The sequence below is a fragment of the Phalaenopsis equestris genome, unplaced genomic scaffold, assembly GCF_001263595.1.
Source record: "Phalaenopsis equestris unplaced genomic scaffold, ASM126359v1 Scaffold000364, whole genome shotgun sequence".
In the NCBI taxonomy this organism is placed as follows: domain Eukaryota; kingdom Viridiplantae; phylum Streptophyta; class Magnoliopsida; order Asparagales; family Orchidaceae; genus Phalaenopsis; species Phalaenopsis equestris.
In genome coordinates, this window is record NW_018164806.1 from 313,822 (window position 1) to 332,905 (window position 19,084).

Genomic DNA, 19,084 nt, shown 5'->3' on the forward strand with positions numbered 1-19,084 from the left:
ATGTATGTATATATATATATGTATGTATATATATATATATATGTATGTATATATACACATATTTTATATATATGTGTGAAGATGGCGCGGTCGTCGCTCACACTCTGCTAGGGTTTCGCCTCTATGGCGAACCCTGGTTTCTCCTCCTTTGCTTTTCTCTGTCGTGCGTCACTTTCGTCATTTTCGTCTTCATTCCGACGCGTCAGCTCTTTCCTGTGGGTAGGTTTCAAGTTGAGTCGGCTTGGCTTATGCGGCGTCTCGTGCTTGCAGAAGGCCAAATCGAACGCGGTTGCTCGATCTGGACCAATCGCAGTGTCTCCTTTCGCGTCGTGCTTCGTGCGACTCTCTCTGAAGGGTTTTCCCACAGATTCTCGATCGGATGCGACTGCTCGATTTCGACCAACCTTTCGCGTCGTGCTTCGTGTGTCTCTTTCTGAAGGGTTTCTCGCGAATTTCGTTCGACATTTGCTCTTTCCTTCACTGACCTTCACTGTTTCTTACGTCGCGCCTCCTTCTATTGGTGATGGCTTTGGACAGATCGTATGATGCTGCCCTTGCGGGTTCCTGATCCCGATGTTTAGATAGATGTAAAATGTGATGTATGCGATTATATGCTTAATTTACTTAATGAATATTCTCATTTTGTAACAAAGCCAAATACTTTATAAGCAAAAGTTAGGTAAATTTTTCACTATGAATCAAATAAAAATATAGTTATAATATTTAAATATAAGATACTACGCAAGTATACGTATCGTTATCAAGTAATATAAAAATTTTTTATTAAGCCCCGAATATCGAACTCATAGGGATAACTAATAATATGCAACTTTACAAAATAAAGAAAATTAGATAATAAAATTTTACTTAGCAAAGTATTCTTACTTAAACTCTATTACTTAAACTCTAGACTTCCTACTTAAACTCTAGATGCTATAATAGTAATGAAATTTTGATAATTTTTTGTAATTTTTTATAATTGAAAATAAAGTAAAACTAATTAACTTAACTAAATACTTGCAAGATGAACACAATATAAATAAAATATATTTTTTCTTATCATGAATCAGTAACAAGTATAAGAATTCCGCCGTGAAAGTATTTTAATTGTGTTGTGTCAAATAAGAGCAATAATATTCTTTACCCTTACTAGAGATGCTATAAAGAACATCGGCTAATATATAGTTTGAATAGTTTTGAAGACGGGTTAGGTAGGGAAGATATTAGCTCTCACTCTAGAGTTTCATTTTCTCCCTCCACCTGGGGGCTAACAACTCGTATCAGAACCTAAAACTATAAATCAAATTGGGGTCTTTAGTCTATCACTCTAAAGTCCTCTAATTCTACATCATTCGAAGTTTATTTTCTTATTTATTTGCACTCAACTCCATAAACTATATTCTCATCCATGAAATTAAATGTGATTCTTACCATTTGTTAACTGAGACAATACCATCTCGGATCTTACATGTTCTCACAACATATATTAATATCTTAATTGGTCAAGTCAACAACAACAACAACAACAACAACAACAAAGCCTTAATCCCACTACGTGGGGTCGGCTACATGAATCCTTTTTCTCCATTGCGTCCTATTTAGTGTCATATTTTCATTTAGTTCTAGTAAATTAAGATCATTTTTAATACAATAAATTTAAAACATCTACTCTCCTAATCGGATCATCTAATGGTCGACGTTTAATATGACCAAACCATCTAAGACGACTTTCTCTAATTTTGTCTGTCACAGGAGCTACACCAACCCTATCACGAATATATTCATTCCGCATTTTGTCTCTAAGTGTAAAGCCACTCCTCCACCTTATCATTCTCATCACGGCAACACTTAACTTATTATTATGCTTCTCTTTTAAAGGCCAACTAATTGGTCAAGTCAAGAAGTAAATAAAGTACAAAGTTTAAAATCATCACAACTTCTTCCAACATTAAAGTCTAATACTTCACACAACTTCCTTTGAATACTTAATCACTTATTATTTTAAGGAAAAAAGATAAAGAAAACTACTCAAAATTCATTGAGAAAACACACCCACACTTGAGTTTAAAAGTAGAAATCATGCATACAAACAAGAAGTCTAAATGAAAACCAAATATAGTCACAAAGATAAACACTTATCTCAAATCCTCTCCACCCAATGTCTTGAAGTTCCTTCAAATTCTCTTCCTTTCACTCACAATACAAACTAAAACTCAAAATAAAAATAAAAATAAAAATAAAAGGTGGTCGGCGGCGGCGACGGTTACTTTGGATGGATGGATGATGATTGGTTGGCCCCTTTCCTTTGATGATCCAAGTCTTCTTTAATAAAAATTCAAGGGTTGCCTTGGTGTCTCTTCAAAATGTGTCTCCATTCAATGAATCTTCTAGAAGTTGTCTCCTTTCAAAAACCAATTGAATGAATTTTCGTGTCCATGAAATATTTTCCACGTTTTTACAAAGAGTTGTTTCAAACATCTCTTAAAAAATTCGTCCAAAATAAATGAATCATTAAATAACTACTTCTGACGCTTAAGCGGGGTGTCTGGCGCTTAGGCAAGGACGAGCCAGTACTGGACGCTTAGGCTCAGTTCATTTTTGCACCTTCTTCATTTTTGCTCCAAATTTGATTATTTTTTACTTCTTTTATCATCTTTCATCTATTTGATTGTACCTGAAAGAAAAACACACAAATATTTTTCATTAAAGCGTTATATCTCAAAAATATGTATAAAAATGCGTACAAAAAGAATATATATTTTAGGTGTATCAGTGTCCATGCCTCAAGTACACCTAAATCATGCTCTTTCCTCCCTCTTTCATTTGAGTGTGCAGAAGACATCAAAAAACCTGGTAGGAAGAATGAAAAATCTGTCATCTTTTTTACAGAAGTTGAATATATTCAACTAGCTTTCTCCTGTCGTCTAAATTTGGTCGGGAAATTTCTGTATGACCATTCCAAAATGGAGTTTATTCGTAAAAAATTTGAGTTTATGTCATCTTGTTGGGGAGTGAAAAATTGGACTCCTAGATGGTAGACACATTCTTATTCAAATCAATAATGAAGAACATTACACGCGCTTATTTGTTAGAAGGATAATCTGTTATCAATCCAGATTATCCTTCTAGCAAATAAGCACAAATTTTTTACTACTCAAAATGCATAAGCTCAAATTTCTTACGAATAAACCCACAGACGGAACCACTAATCATTTTAGTTTGGATTCGCCTCCCTGGTCTGAAATTTCACTATTTTACTAAAAAAATGTTGTACTCTATTGTTTCAACTTATGATAAACAACTCAAAACGAACATTCTTACTTTTAATCTTTCCCATCAATCTGAAATCATAGTACTTATTGAAAGAGACATAACTTTTGTCGCTTCTGAGAAAATTTGGTTGGGCACATAACACCATGATATTGGCAAAAGATAGAAATTGAACATTTTCCTTCGTATTGTTTGAAATGTCATTTGTTCAGCCACTCTAGTTCTCGATGTCATCATCTACACCGCCACATCAGACCAAAAAAGCAGAGCGTTCTTCCAGAGCGTTCTTCTCGATGTCATCATCTACACCAATAGTATCATTCTCTGGTACAGTGCAAAAAACTTGACCAGTCTAGAAATTACACAGTAATTTAATTTTCAAAAATATGACCAATAACTTGACCCAATTTATATTAAATAGTTAATGTGCAAAATTGAAATGTTATAAAATATAAAAAATAGTTCACACACTATGAGTTCTACACAAGTGCATGTATCACACACTTGGTTCTACGCAAGTGCATGTATCACTTCGAGTTATATAGGTCTTTATTTAAAAGCACCAGTATCAATCCTACAAAAAAGCGAGGTAAGAGGTCCTTAGCCAATTTCTAGTATACTACTATTAGTCCTTAATTTGAAAAATTGATTTAAGTGATTTTTCTAACAAGTACTCCTAAATATAAGTCTTAAGTTTAAAACAACTAATAACTATTCTTAAATGAAAATATTAATTCTAAAAAGAACTCTTTTTGGATGAATTGGTTTGGAGAATTTTGAGAAGTTAAAAACTGCTATTCTTATGTAGTGAATTGGATAATGTAAAGGAATGAGATACATTAAATATTATATGTGTCAAATAAGAACAATTTTAATTCTCTACCCTTAATCAGGTGTTATAGATAATCTTTGCCTAATTTTAGGTTGAGTCTCTAAATTTTTGGTTAGATTGGGAGGATACTGACTCTCATTTCAGAGCTCCCACTTTCTTAAACACTAAGACCAAATTGAGGATTTTAGTCTGTCACCCTAGAATCTCTAATTCTTTATATTTCCCTATTTATTTGCACTCAACCCCCATGAACTTTACCATCCATGAAATTTGAATGTAGTTTCACTTTGTTGAAAATTACACCGCCCTATCGGGTTTTAATGCAATTACAACAAATTTTAACACTACAACGGACCCTTATTATAATGTAAAAGAAGTGCAATTAAAAATCATCACATTTATAATCAAAACTTCTTCTAGCATGCATCTCAATATCCTAAACATGAATGATACTAATTACAAAAGAAAAGTAAAAGGAAAACAATGACATAATCTTCTCATGCAACTATTCCCTAATAAAAAGAAAGAGTAAGAAAGATACATCACGAAACAGGAAGAAAACACAACGGAAAACTTTTTTTCATCAAAGCAAATCTACTGGATAAGTGTTTACAAAATCATAAGATAATTAAAAACAAAATACTTAGTTTTTTCCCCTTGAAAGAAAGATAAAAATCTCTCCTACAAAGTCTCTCGCTGATCTGTGCAATGTTAGTACATCTCCTTACATATTCTCTCAAAATCCGTTCTCTAATCTCTCCAAGAAGGTAGAAATCTACATTTCTACTCATATTCTAAGATCTATAAACATTCTCCACATTTTTCCACTCACACACCCCTTTTCTGACATTAAATTGCTCTATTATAGTGTAGGGATGAATTTCTCAAAGATGTCTTAAGCAACCTTTCAAAAAGCATCCAAATACATTGAATCTCGCTTCAATCCCCGGCCTTAGCCGCACAAAATCGCGTCCAAGCTGTCTCGGGCACCGTCGGCGCCGTTCTGGGCGTCGTCAGCTCCATATTTTCGTCATTCTCTGGATACATGCGCCGTCGACGCTGGTTTGGGTCCCTTCGGCGCCGACTTGCAGTAACTCCACCGTTTCACCTCGTTTTAGTTGCGTTTCGTTCCTAACAGATAAACCTACAAAATAAGCATGAAAACCTTTCTTTAAAGTGTAATTTCATTCAAAAATATGTGAGAAGTGTGAAGTAGATTAAACATATAAAAACATATCAAAATATATCAAGACAAAATTTTCTTTCTTGCTCGTTTTTGCTCCAAATTGCATCGTTTTTGTTCTTTTTCACCAAAACTTCATTTCTTGTACCTGAAACAAAAAATATACAAAATATCTTCCTTTAAAGTATAATATCATTAAAAATCATTAAAATTGAGCATAAAATATATATGAAAAAGTAGGTAATTTTTAGGCGTATCACGTCCCTAGCACTTTTGCTCCCGTTGGTGGTTTTTTAGTTTTTATTTTTTTATGTATCTTTGTTTTATTGGGTTTTTGTGTGTGTTGTAATATGTGAGTTGAGTTTTCTTTTAGGCACTCTCATACAACATATTTGTACCTTTTACTCTTTACTATATTAGCTATTAGGCTTTTTCTCTCTCTCTTTATATATATATATATATATGAAATGTTGAGAGTTTTTTTACTTTTTCTATTTCAACATTATAAAAATCTTTTTTTCTCATCTCCATTTAACTTGTATGTATCATTGGGCTTACTAACTTAATAGCACAAATTATATGATCGATTTGATTAGATTTTTTTTAAAATTTTCTTAGAAAAGAGTAATTATCTAAAAGTATTTATATATATATATATATTATGTAGCATCATTTCGACTCTTGGAGGTTAGTCCATAAAACAAATATTAAGATTTGATATTGAAATATAGGTACTCTTATAGGCAAATTAATAAAATTAATAGATATTATGATTCATAGGAAGATAAATATCTTATGCATTAAAAAAACTAAATGGGTTGAAGAAAAAACTAAGGATATTGATAAATTAGGCTTTAAAAGTTCGATATTCAGGTAGGAGTTGTACTAGAAATTGTGTGAGTGTATAGATAAGAGTTTGAAAAATAAAGTTGTTAAAATGAAAAGAATTAGAGATAGCATTGTGAAACGATCCAAAACCAAAATCAACTAGCAAATGATGACAAAATAGTAATATGTATGTGGAAAAACTTAAACGAGGATTGCTTTTATGAACATCGAAGAAAAACAATTAAGATACAATGATGATTTACTGTTTGAGAGGTAAATCGTCTCTCCCACAACCCTAGACGTCGCTAAAGACACCACAATAATAAGAAAAATCGCAACCAACAAAATATGTAAAAAAACAAACCCTAGGTTACTATCCTTTATACTTCTCACAGCATTTCAAACTTTCCCTCCAAACTTTCCCCCAAAAGTCCTCTGATTTCTCATCCTTAGATACACGATTAAAACCCTTATGGACCCTTCCCATTTGCTGAATCATTCGGTTGCTGCTTCCCGCTCGTTGGATCATGCGGTCGCTGCTACTTGCCCCGACTTGCGCTCCTGTTCAGTCGTTCGGCTCTTCAACGAGATGGGCAGGCTACTCGTTTGTTGCTTGACTGGTTTCGCCTAAATCAGTTGAGTTACCGATGTAACAATACTCTCATATTGAAGAAGCACATTGTCCTCAAAGTGAAATGACAGAAACTGCCTTTGCATCACCTCTTAAAGATTCCATGTTCTTCATACTCGAGCAGGCCCTTTCACTTAATAAGTACCTCATTTTCTTCCGCTCCTCCTCAGTACAGTCTTTCGATCTCCAAGGAGTTCAACTTCACCACCAAGTGCTCTGTCATCATCGGGGGTAGTGACGGTAAGGGTGTATGAACTCCAATTGCATGCCTCAACTATGAAACATAGAATATTGGATGTAATGCTGAATATTGGGGTAACCTCAAAGGATAGGCCACTGGTCCTATTCGTTCTGTCACCTCATAGGATCTAAAGTACCATGGTGAAAGTTTCTCGCTTCTGCATTTGACCAATATCTTCTGCTTGTAGGGCCTCAGCTTCAAGTAAACAATGTCCCCAGGTTCAAACTACAGCTTCTCCTATATCCATCTGCGTTCCTTTTCATGGTTTGTTGAGCTCTCAATAGATACCCCTTGAGCTCTACCAACATTTTGTCCCTCTCCTCCAAGTATTGATCGACACTTGACACTAGTGTAGTACTATTTTTATAGTGTATCAGGTGAGGTGAATCCCGCCCATACAAAATTTTGGAATGAGTGGTTTGCGTTGCGGTATAGTAAGAAATATTATACCAGTATTTGACCCATACAATCCACTTGTTATGCAGCTTTGGCCAATCCGATATGAAGCAATGCAGGTATGTCTCCACACTTTTGTTGACCACCTCTATCCGACCATCGGTCTGAGGATGATATGTTGTGCTTCTCTTGAGGGCCGCTCCTTGTAACATAAATAGCTCCTTCCATAACTATTTGAGCAACACATTGTCCTTATCTAATACAATTGATTCTCGCACGCGGTGCAAACGAACCACTTCCTATATACCATAGAAACTGAGACCGTAGTGTACGGGTGTCATAATGGAATAAAATGTGAGTACTTGCTCAAGCAATTCACTACCACCAGAATCGCGACAACCCTTCTGATCGCAACAACCCTTCTATGAAGTCCATTGTCACTTTTTCCCCAATATGTTCTGGTAAAGCTAAGAGCCTGGTAAGTATTTATGTTGTTGGCACACATCGCATCGCGCCACCATGTCTTCTATGTCTCTACGCATCCCCACCCAGTAAAGCTCTGTCGACAAACGACTGCATGTCTTTTGTACCCCATAATGCCCCCCGATTGCTGCTGTGAAAATCCTGCAATAGTCTGAGGATGCACTTTGATGCTCTTAGTAACACGAACCACTCTTAGTAGAGTAGTTGCCCCCTCAAGGCATATCCCGAATGACTGTTCGGATCCTGTAGCAAATATACCAGTAACTTCCTCGGTCCTTCATCTAGCTCGCTCTCTCGCCTCAGTGCTTCCTAATGGAGGACCAAGGGTATCGATAAGGCTGTCAGCAGGGCTCCTCCACTTTCCTTAATAGGGCATTTGTGGCTTTATTCTCCAACCCTGATCGGTACTGAATCTTGAAATCATATCCCAGCAACTTGGATAGCCACCTATGATGCACCTCAGTCACAATCCTCAGCTCCAACAGGTACTTCAAGCTCTTCTGACTTGTTCAAAAAATAAAGTGTCATCCCAAAAAGTAAGTTCGCCACTTTTGAATGGCCAAGACAATAGTCATCAACTCATGCTCATATACTGACTTGAGCCTTGCCTTAGAGGTGAGCACCTGACTCAAGTAAGCAACCGACGTGATCCTGCATGAGTACTGCTCTACTAAAATCTGAAAATGCTAATATCGATACATTGGTCATGGATCTATTCGGATGTTTGAAGGATTGTGTTGTGGCTTCCCCCCACTAGAAATTATCGTTCTTCAGCTGCTCCGTCAATGGTCATGCTACCGTGTCATACATCTTTACAAAATTTCGATAATATCCGGTGAGACCTAGGAATCCCCTCAACTCCTTCAAGCTTCTGGGTATAGGCTAGTCCATCATAGCCTCAATCTTGGATGGATCTATTGCTACTCCTGCCCTGATCACCATAAGCCAAAGGCACTCCACCTATAGCTATGCAAAGGAACATTTCTTCAAATTGACGTACAATTGGTTCTCTTTCAACTTCTCCAGAACTGTCCTCGGGTACTCCACAAGTTTTGTCTTTGTACGATTGCAGATCAAAATGTCATCAAAGAAAACCAGAACGAATTTCCTGAGCTAAGGTTGAAAAACCCTATTCATGAGGGACTGAAATGTGGTCGGGGCGTTGGTAAGGCCAAACAACATCAACAAGAACTAGTAATGTCCTTCATGTGTCCTGAATGATGTCTTGTGCACATCCATTGAATTCATGATCTGGTGGTATCCCGACTTAAAATCAATTTTTGAGAAAATTACTGCCCCATAAAGCTCATCTATCAACTCATCAATCACAGGAATAAGAAATTGATCCAACATCATCTCCTTGTTCAAAGCCGATAGTTCACGCAAAATCTCCAATTACCATCTTTTTTCTTCACCAACAAGACTGGACTAGAGAAAAGGCTCACACTAATTCTGTTAATCCCGACATCGAACATCTCTCGGATCAACTTCTCTATCTCATCCTTATGAATCTGTGGATATCAATATGGTCTAACACTGATAGTAGAGCTTCCTTTAATTTAATAGCATGGTTGTGCTCCCTCAAGGGTGGTAACCCGCTTGACGTTTGACCTCCAACAAATTGTTGTAAGAGCTGCGGAACCCCTTCAAGAAAGTCTACCCACTCTAGATTTAGGACCTCCTCAATGCTCTACAACTCCATCAAGTAGCCCGTACCTGCTCCTTATATCGACTTGACCATGGTTTTGAGCGCCAACATGATTTTGCATAAGCAAACATCTCCTCTCAGTATCACAATCCTACTCTCCACCTGGAACTCCATTGTCAGAGATTTCCAGTCCACTTTCATCTCCCCAAGCATCTGCAACCACTTCATCCCCAGAATCACATATGTACTGCCCAAATCCAAAAGAAGTCCCCCATCAACTGTAGGCCATGTAGCGCCAAAACCAACTCCTTGCTAATTCCTCGACTTTTTCCCACCTTCCCTGTCCGCATCATGGCGTCGAAACTCCCTATAGTCACCAGCTCCAACCCTAATTAATCCACGAACTGATTTGAGATGAAGTTATGTGTGGCCCTACTATCCACCAACATCACAATCGACTGCTCCTTGATATGCCCCCTCATTTTCATAGTGTGATTCTGAGTAAATCCCACCACTGAATTAAGGGACACCTTCACTACATCTGAGTGCAGATGCTCCTCCACCGCGTCCTCCTTCGATTCCTCACCCTCTCTCCTCCTCCTGAACTAAAGGGATCTGAACGACACGCTCCTTGCAATGGGGGCCTGGAACACATTTCTTGTCACAGCGGTAACATAATTCTTTTGCTCTTTTATCTTGTATCTCTGCATCAATGAGGAGCTTAAAATTGCCCATGAGACAAGTCATCATATTCTTCTCCTTCGGGGTATCTTTCTGAAATGAGATCGTCTGGGTCCTCGATGTCGTGGGTGTCAAGGCACACTTGTAGAATTCTCTTGTGTTGTCGTCTTTGCTAGTATTTTTCACCTGTTTCTTGTCCTCCATCATCTGTGTGAGCTCCATCATTTCCCTCAATCTACGTGGTTACAAGGGTCGGATGGATGCTCGTATGTCGGGCATCAGGCCTTTTAAAAAGTTCCCTTTCAGTCTTGCTACAGAAATGCTCCTCAAACTTTGTAATAAGAGCTAGAACTCTCCCTGTATTCCGTAACCATCATCTCCTAAGTCAGAGCATAAAATTGCTCATGTAGGTCTCCTTCCCAAATGACTCGGAAATACTCAATCCTTAAACTCCTCTCATGAGTGCATCAGATACATTGCCTCCATCCACTGAAATCATGTTAAAGTCTTTGCCTTTAAAGATAATCCCACCGTCATGAGCTTCTCATCCTCAGTTAACACATTGACTACCAATTATCGCTCCACCCGGTATACCCACCCATGTGCATCTTCCCCTTCGAAGATCAGCATCTTCAGTTTTCTGACCATGCATCTCTACTCAAACTTCCTCTTCCTCTGGCGTTTCCCCCCATATGCCTCGGGTGAAACTCCCTCCTTCGATCATAGTCATACCCACTTCTGATTCCCTCTTTTGTGCTCTTTCGTGCCCCTTACACCTCCCCTCCTCCAATTTCAAGCCTAACTCCCTCCATTGAAAGTCCCCACCCCCCTCCTCTCGGAGTCTTAGGGGAGACGCTCTTGGTGGTAGGTGATGTCCTCGTTGTCATCCCATTCGATCTCTCTCCTATGATTTGGTCAAGGATTCTCTAATCAAGGATTGATCAACTTGAGCGGTCGATATGGCCATGTACTGCATCTCCATGAGCTTCTTCTTCATCTCTCGCATTTCTCCTATGCTCTCGAATCCGTCCTCCATATGAAAAGAAACATGTCCTCTATACTGGAGAACTTTTCTTCAATTCCTGATCTGAATTGCTTAACTTCTCCTTTCAATACATCCACTTTCTTTGATGTCATCCCTCCATGATCTTGCTCTGATACTAATTTAATACGATTCAGAACCAAAATCAAACAGCAAACGACGATGAAATAGTAATAGGTATGTGGAAAAGCCCAAACGATGGCTTCTCCTACCAAAACCAAAGGAAAAAAGTAAGATGTAAGGATGATCTATTGTTCGAGAGGTAGATCGTCTCTCCCACAATCCTAGACATCGCTAGGGATACCACAGAATAAAAGAAAAATACAACCAACAAATTATGCATAAAAAAGAAAACATTAGGTTAATAGCCTTAATATAATCTTCTCACAACACTTCAAACATTCCCTCCAAACTTTCCCCCCGAATTCCAATTTCTCATCCTTACATATGTGATTAAAGCCTTTGTGGACCCTTCTTATTCGCTTGATCGATCGGTCGTTGCTTCTCGCTCGCACTTCTGCAGAGTCGTTCAGCTCTTCAACGAGATGGGCAGACCGTTCGTCTATTGCTCGATCGGTCTCTCTTGGACCGATTAAGTTATGGTCATAACAAATTGTGGCTTTAAAGATTATTGTTAATACTAAGATTCTTAATATTATAAGTGTTTATGCTCCTCTAGTAGATTTAGATATATGTTTAAAAGAAAAAATTTAGAATGAACTTGAATGATTATACCAAATGATATTTTTCGAAAAAAAAAAAAATTACTTGAGGAGATTTAAATAGACATGTTGGTAGAGCAGTATAAGATTTAAAAAATCTTTATGATGACTACTATTTTTTAGTGATTAAATGAAAAATAGAAAGCTATACTAAATTTTATTTTAGTTTTTGATTTTGTTATTATTAATATTTTATTTTAAAAAATAAGCATATTATCATTTATAAAAAGGAGTCTAGTAAAACAGAAATTAATTTTTTTTTATGAGAAAAAAAGATCATCAAGATTGTAAAGATGGTAAAGTCATTGCATGTGAAAATTTAAATACTCAATATCGATTAGTTTTGGAGTCTAAAATAAAAAGTTTTAAGAAAAAAATACAACGAAATATTATCACAAAATTAGATGGAGACACTTAAAAGACACATAAAAATTATTTTTATGATTAAACTTCAAATCTTAAGATTTGATACGTGCAATAAGAAACAAATGTAACGTGGAATAAAATAACGAACAATATTAAACAAATTTCAAAAATGTACTTAGAGAATTAAAAGGAAAAATTTTTATTAAAAAAATAGCTGGTGATGGAATAATACTTGTATAAAAAGAGAAAAAAATAAGCTATGCTATAAGAACTAGTTTAAATATAAAAACTTAGAAAATTGAAAAAAAATAGAAGGTGAGTCGTAAGGAGTTTAAGAGAATAATTTGTGGTACTAAAATTTTATTTTTAATAACTTATATAATAAATTAGATACTAAAATAAGATGATATATATATATATATATATATATATATATATAACCAATCCTAAAAAAGAGATAAGAAAGTAAATATTTAGTTCAAATTAAGTGTATTAAAGATGAAAATAAAAAGTATTTTTCTTAGATGAGGATATTCAACATAGGTGGATGAGATATTTGATAATTTTTTTAATGAAGATTTTGATAATATGATCGATTTTAGTAATCTTAATATAGTTAATATAATAAAACTTTTTATTTTTATCATCACATTAGTGAAACGGAAGTTGAAAAGGCTTTAAAGAAAAGGAAGTGAAAAAATAATAGAATTTGATGGTTTCCCAAAACGTGTAGAAATACGTTGGGGATCTACGAATTTCTTGACTTACTAGATTTTTTTAATATTATTCTAAAAATTAAAAAGATTGTGAGTGGAGGAAGAATATTTTGGTCTCTATGTTAAGAATAAAGGGGATACACAAAAGTGTGCAAATTATAGAGAAATTAAACTAATGTGTCATACTTTAAAATTATGGGAGAGAGTAATTGAACATAGCTTAAGATGTGATATTAAGATTTCTCAAAATCAAATTGGATTTATACTGGGCATGTCTACTATGGAATCTATTGAAAGGTTTGATGAAAAAGTACAGATGGCTAATTTAAGAAAAAATCTTATGATAAAGTACCGAATTACTATGGAGAGTTCTAGAGAAAAAAGGGGTTGATATGGACTTATATTCAAGTTGTTAAAGATATGTATACTAGAGTTGGTACTAGTGTTTGAACAGAAGGAGAATTGACAAAGTATTTTACTATTGCAATTGGATTACATCAAGGATCGGCTTCAAGTCCATATCATTTTTCTTTGGTTATGAATATTCTTAATGGGTATATACAAAAGGATGGACCTTGGTGTATGTTTTTTGTAGATGACACCCTTCTTGTGGATAAAACTAAGGAAAACATTCAGAAAAACCTTAAATTATGAAGGTCAAATTTAAAGTCTATAGGCTTTCATTTGGGTAGACCTAAAATTGAACACATTGAATGTAATTTTAGTAGTAGTAGGCCTAGTGACAAGGTTGTGACAATGACTGATCAAGTCATTAACAGGAGTAGACATTTTAGATATCTCGAATCTATTGTTCAAAGTGATGATGACATAGATGGAGATGTTTATTAGTAGAATTCAAGTTAAATGGTTGAAGTGGAGGAATGCATCATACGTATTATGTGATAGAAAAGTACTACTTAGACTTAAAGGAGAATTTTATAAGATGGTGTTCAGACATGCAATGTTTTATGGTGCAAAATGTTGGCCTGTAAAAGAGAAGCATGAGAAGCATAAAACTAAAAATTAAGTGTTGTTGAGATTAGAATGCTTAGGTGGATGAGTGACTTTACAGTTAGAGACAAAATGTGAAACGAATATATTCATGAAATGTTTGGTGGAATCCAATGGCAGAAAATATTAAAGATTCATCTTATATGGTTTGGTCACATTAAACGAAAACTATCTGATAATTTTTTAGGAGAATAGATGTCTTATATTTGACTTATGGTAAGAAAGTTAGAGGTAGACTTAAAGGGACCGAGCATTGTATGAAAAGTGATCTAAATCTATTAGAATTAAATAAAGTATGACACTCAATAGGACACAATGGAGAAAAAGGATTCATGTGTATGCTTTTAACTCTTCAAGAGAATAGTTTCAAGAAAATGGGAGTATTAATGCAGGACAAGATCTTAAAAATAATTGCATTTTCAATAAAAATTCCATAAAATTCATAAAGTTTTTTTTTAATTTATTCCAAAACTATAAATTTATTGTTGAATAATTCATGCAAGTGACGACTTAATGATAGAACATTATATTATAAATTATATTTAAAGATCTAATTATCTATATCATATTACGCAAGTTATTTTGCATTTTACATTGATGAGTTATTTGTGAAAGAATTGTCATATGAAGAAATAATTTAATGCAATAATTTTAAATTATTACATCAAAAATTAATAGTCATCCCTACAAATTTGAAAAAGAAGAAAATTCAATATCTCCTATAACATCTTGGCCAACCATATGTATAAACAAATAAAGCACCACAATCCTCTCTCAACTGATGAGAGTTTTGGTCAAAGCAGGCAAAAAAGAGATTTTACACAAGTAAATAATTTTAAATATTAATTCTAATTTTGGAAAAGGAAATTTGGTCGTGCAAGAAGAAACTGTTAAAAAACATGCAATTATGCAAAAACCATTGGGAACAATTTCAATTTTGAATTTTTAAAGAAAAGCTTACCTGTAAAGTGATAAATGCAGCAATGGGATAAGGACGAATCAAATACTTCAACCAAGGTATGTGTCAAACAATAATAAAAGAATTAAGCACATGGGAAAATTTAATAATTAAATTTTTTAAGGCAAAAATCATTTGAAATGTTTGAATTTTTGGCCATGCCTTGTGAGAGGTTCAAATTATGAAGTTGGGGGAATAATTAGGAATTTAGAGCATCAAGATTTTGGCTAAATCTAAGGAAGAAAAGATTATGCAAGTTCAAATATTCAAACAAAATATTTTCATGTGAAATTTTATGCATTTAAACTTTTCCTCCTTTTTGTCCATGATGTAATATTACATAAAAGGTAGTACTCTCATGTAATAAAATATGATTGAAGATGAATCAAAATTAGCTCGACGACTCTTCAATTTAGGTATGGCTTGATGATCCTCCCTCTCAGTGAACTAGATAACTTTTTCAATAAAATAATCATTAGGGACATGTTCAAGCATCCCCACTAGAAGGTGTTTCCTTCCTTCACTCCACTCTCCACACTTCAATTATCCTCCATTATTTGTTTCATAATTGGAATATTTAATTCAACACTTAATTAGCCCAAAATACTTTCCTCTTTTAATTTGAGATTTGTTTCATTCTTGCTCCCTTTTATCTTAGATGCTTGTCATCTTATAAGCTGTGAAAGCTGCTCCTTATCTGGGCCTCAACCTGACAAAAACTCCCTGGCTTCTTCCAACTACCCTCTATGGATTCATGAAGTAACAAGTCCGCTTGGTTCGACCAAAACCACAAATCATATTAAAGATGGTCTGGCTCGGAAACCATTTGCAAATATCTAATCCATATTGTACTGAGTATTATTTTCTTTGGCTGAATCCATCCCATACAAGGTTAAACTTCACAATTTTACCTTCTTAGTTTCTCAAGAGATTGCATATCACAAAAAGATCTATTATAAACTATTTAATTATGAATTTCCCATTTAAACTCACTCATTACAATAAAAGAAGCCTCGTTTATTTTCTATAACCCGTATAAAACCCATGAACAATTTCTATGATTCTGATGTGGTATTTAGTTCATTATTGCCTCATTTTCTCTCAAAAGCTTGTCATCCTAGAAGTTGGTCAAGAAATTTTTCTTGTGCAGGTCTTAGTCCCTATGATACGAGAGGTCATATCAATCTTCATTACATTATACAAAATCCTCTATTATTACCTCTACACATTCAATTGTACCAATTACCACTATAGTCGAAGGTCTTTCACTTTCACATTGGTTCTCATGAAAAACTTTTTGATCTTAATACTTCTCATTCAACTCATGATGATATTGTCAAGTTCTTCAAATAGCAAGCATCTAATTATATCATTCTCACTTTGATGTTCAATAGTCTTTAATCTTTATTGCCTATGTTGTCATGATTCTTGAGACTATCAATGCAATGTGAGACTTTCTGAATTGTACTTCTAGAAAAGTAATATCTCCATAGTACAATAAGTTTTACTCTAACTTACCTTTGCAATATATATATATATATAAATAAATAAAAAAATTAATAAAGTAAATTTGGAGGAAGTGGGAGTTGTTTCAATATAAATCTTTTACCACTAACAAAAGTCTAGTAGAGACAAAATAAATTCTTAATTACTAAATTTCACTATGGCCCTCATCTATTTTTTTAATACATGCAATCTAAACTAATAATAGATCTTATGATTCCCACACAATCTTAAAACTACTCCTTCCCATGTTCTTCTGCTCATCGAGCTATCATCTTCCTCCCATCAACTTTTTATTAGATTGTTTCTCACTATGGGGCATTGAGATAGTTGGAGAGGCCGGACAGACTAAATGTGGATATAAAGGGAAACCCTTTCCTCCGTGCTCTTATTTTGGTAATGCTAAACAGCTTTGTAGCAAGAGCAAAATTCGACTATCCTCGTATTACTCAGTTGCCCAATATGCCTCTTGGCCTCCATTCTCATCGATTATTCTTGTACTACTAGCACTCCTTCCAGATCGATCATAATATCTCAGTAAAATGATTGCTTATTCAACAATCTTAGAAATTGATGGAAGTGTTGAAGTTGGAAATTCTCCTCCCAAAAAACTTTGAGATTTTGTCAATGATTCTTCGTTTGTATCCAAAATTGTTTGTCGTGCCTGTAACCTTGGTAAACACTACCATGTATCCTTTCAATCTTATACAAAAAGTTGTCATCCTCATCCTGTTGAGTTAGCTCATTAAGATATTTGGGATTTGAATATATTTTTACTAATTTGAGCTTCTAGTATTTTGTCAAGTTCATTGATGATTTTGCACATGTTCCTTGGTTTACTTACTCCATTGTTGCTTAGAAATTCTTCAAGTATTTAAAAAGCTTATCAAGAAATAATAGTTCAGCTTTACCTTACTAATAATGCTTTAGTACTAATGAAGACTTAAATGCACACTTTGTGCCAGTGTTTCCCTTGCAAGGTAAATTCTCTCCCTATGATATCAGTGTGTCTATCATGGGTACTCTTGATCTCATCACTATTATCAATATTATAATCCCCTTACTAAGTCATTATTTACTTCAACAAATGTAATAATTCACGATACCATGCCATTATTTTCTCCCTCCTCAACTACTGAGCCATCCTCCACTTAGGTTCCTCTTCCTCTAGCAGCTACCATACCTACCTTTACATCTATACACCACTATCAATGATAATGAGGTGATTCATGACCAAAAACTGGCTAAACTCAATCCAAGCTACTAACCGGCAAATGAAAAGGGGTGTATATTGGCAAAAACTCGTGCCCAATACTTCCTATTTATCTCTCTCTCAGCACAATATAAATGCATCCAAATACAGAAAGCACACGATCTCAACCAAACCACCAGACATTCCAGCACTGTTTAAGAAAACTTCAATTGTCTTAATTACGACCCCCAATTCCCTTATATTCCAAAGCAAAGAACCCTAACTCTCACCATTCCTCGCCGCGGTTCAAAGACAGAGACAGTGGATCCGCAGATGGAAGCATCAATTGTAACCTCTTGGGGCAAAGCCTGATCAATACGGTCCCTTCTCAAGGCAGGCAGAATGACGTCAGCCGCTTCACAACATTGCCTAACACATTTCAATAATTAAGCCAAAAAAATTCCACTTTTTTGCTCCCATTAGGTTAAAAGCCCATTAATTCCAACAAATCACAAGCAAGCACTAGAATACAATCCAGTTAAGTAAATTTATGACCTAGAAAGGTCGAGAAATGGGTACTGACCTGAAACCGCTACTTCTGCTCGATAATGGACGGCTGCGACAGAAGAAAATGAAAACTGGCGATCAATACGTCGGAGCGAAGACGCCGCGACAACGTTTGTCATCTGAGGAATGATCTATCGGCGAGACCGAAATGCGCGCCGATAAAAAATTGCCATTTGATCCATCCCTGAAAAGCACGGGACTGCTAGGCCGCAAGGAAGGATGGTTTAGTAAATCCTCTAAATCTGGCTTAATAAACTACAGAGGAGTTAAAAACTTGCAAATGCGCGCCGATAAAAAATTGCCATTTGATCCATTCCTGAAAAGCACGGGACTGCTAGGTTGCAAGGGAGGATGGTTTAGTAAATCCTCTAAATCTGGCATAATAAACTACAGAGGAGTTAAAAACTTGCTCCGTAGGAATGAGATTAAAATTAAACAAATTCCAAAAATGTATTTGACAATTAATTTAAAATTTTAAAATATGTAGTTCAAATTTAATTTTAATATTAAGTGTTGATTATATAATTATGAAAGTCATTTTGATTTCAAATAATTTTTTTTTGCATTTTTAATTATAGTAATTATTAAATGCTAATTATTCATTAAGTTATTATTTATTATTCACTAATTAGCATAAAATGTTATATCAAGTACATTATTTGATAATTTACTAATATAATTAAATTAAACTATATTTATAATCGATTTAAATAGAAATAATATTATTTTTATTAAGTTATTATTTTTTTATTTACTTAAAGTAAAACAAGAGGGATTTATCCTTTTGTAAATTTTTAATTACACTAATTTGCAG

General features: G+C 34.8%; 1 protein-coding gene across 2 annotated transcripts in view; it reads right to left on the reverse strand.

Moving 5' to 3' along the window:
* Positions 1-18,492, reverse strand: part of LOC110026313 (protein trichome birefringence-like 14) — a 28,309-nt gene extending 9,817 nt beyond the window's left edge. The window contains exon 1 of one of the 2 annotated variants that reach the window (XM_020727208.1): positions 18,287-18,492. The gene's annotated coding sequence lies outside the window, so the exon portion shown is untranslated. The remainder of the gene's footprint in view (positions 1-18,286) is intronic. The other variant, XM_020727207.1, reaches the window with a different exon arrangement.
* Between the last annotated feature and the right edge of the window lie 592 nt (positions 18,493-19,084).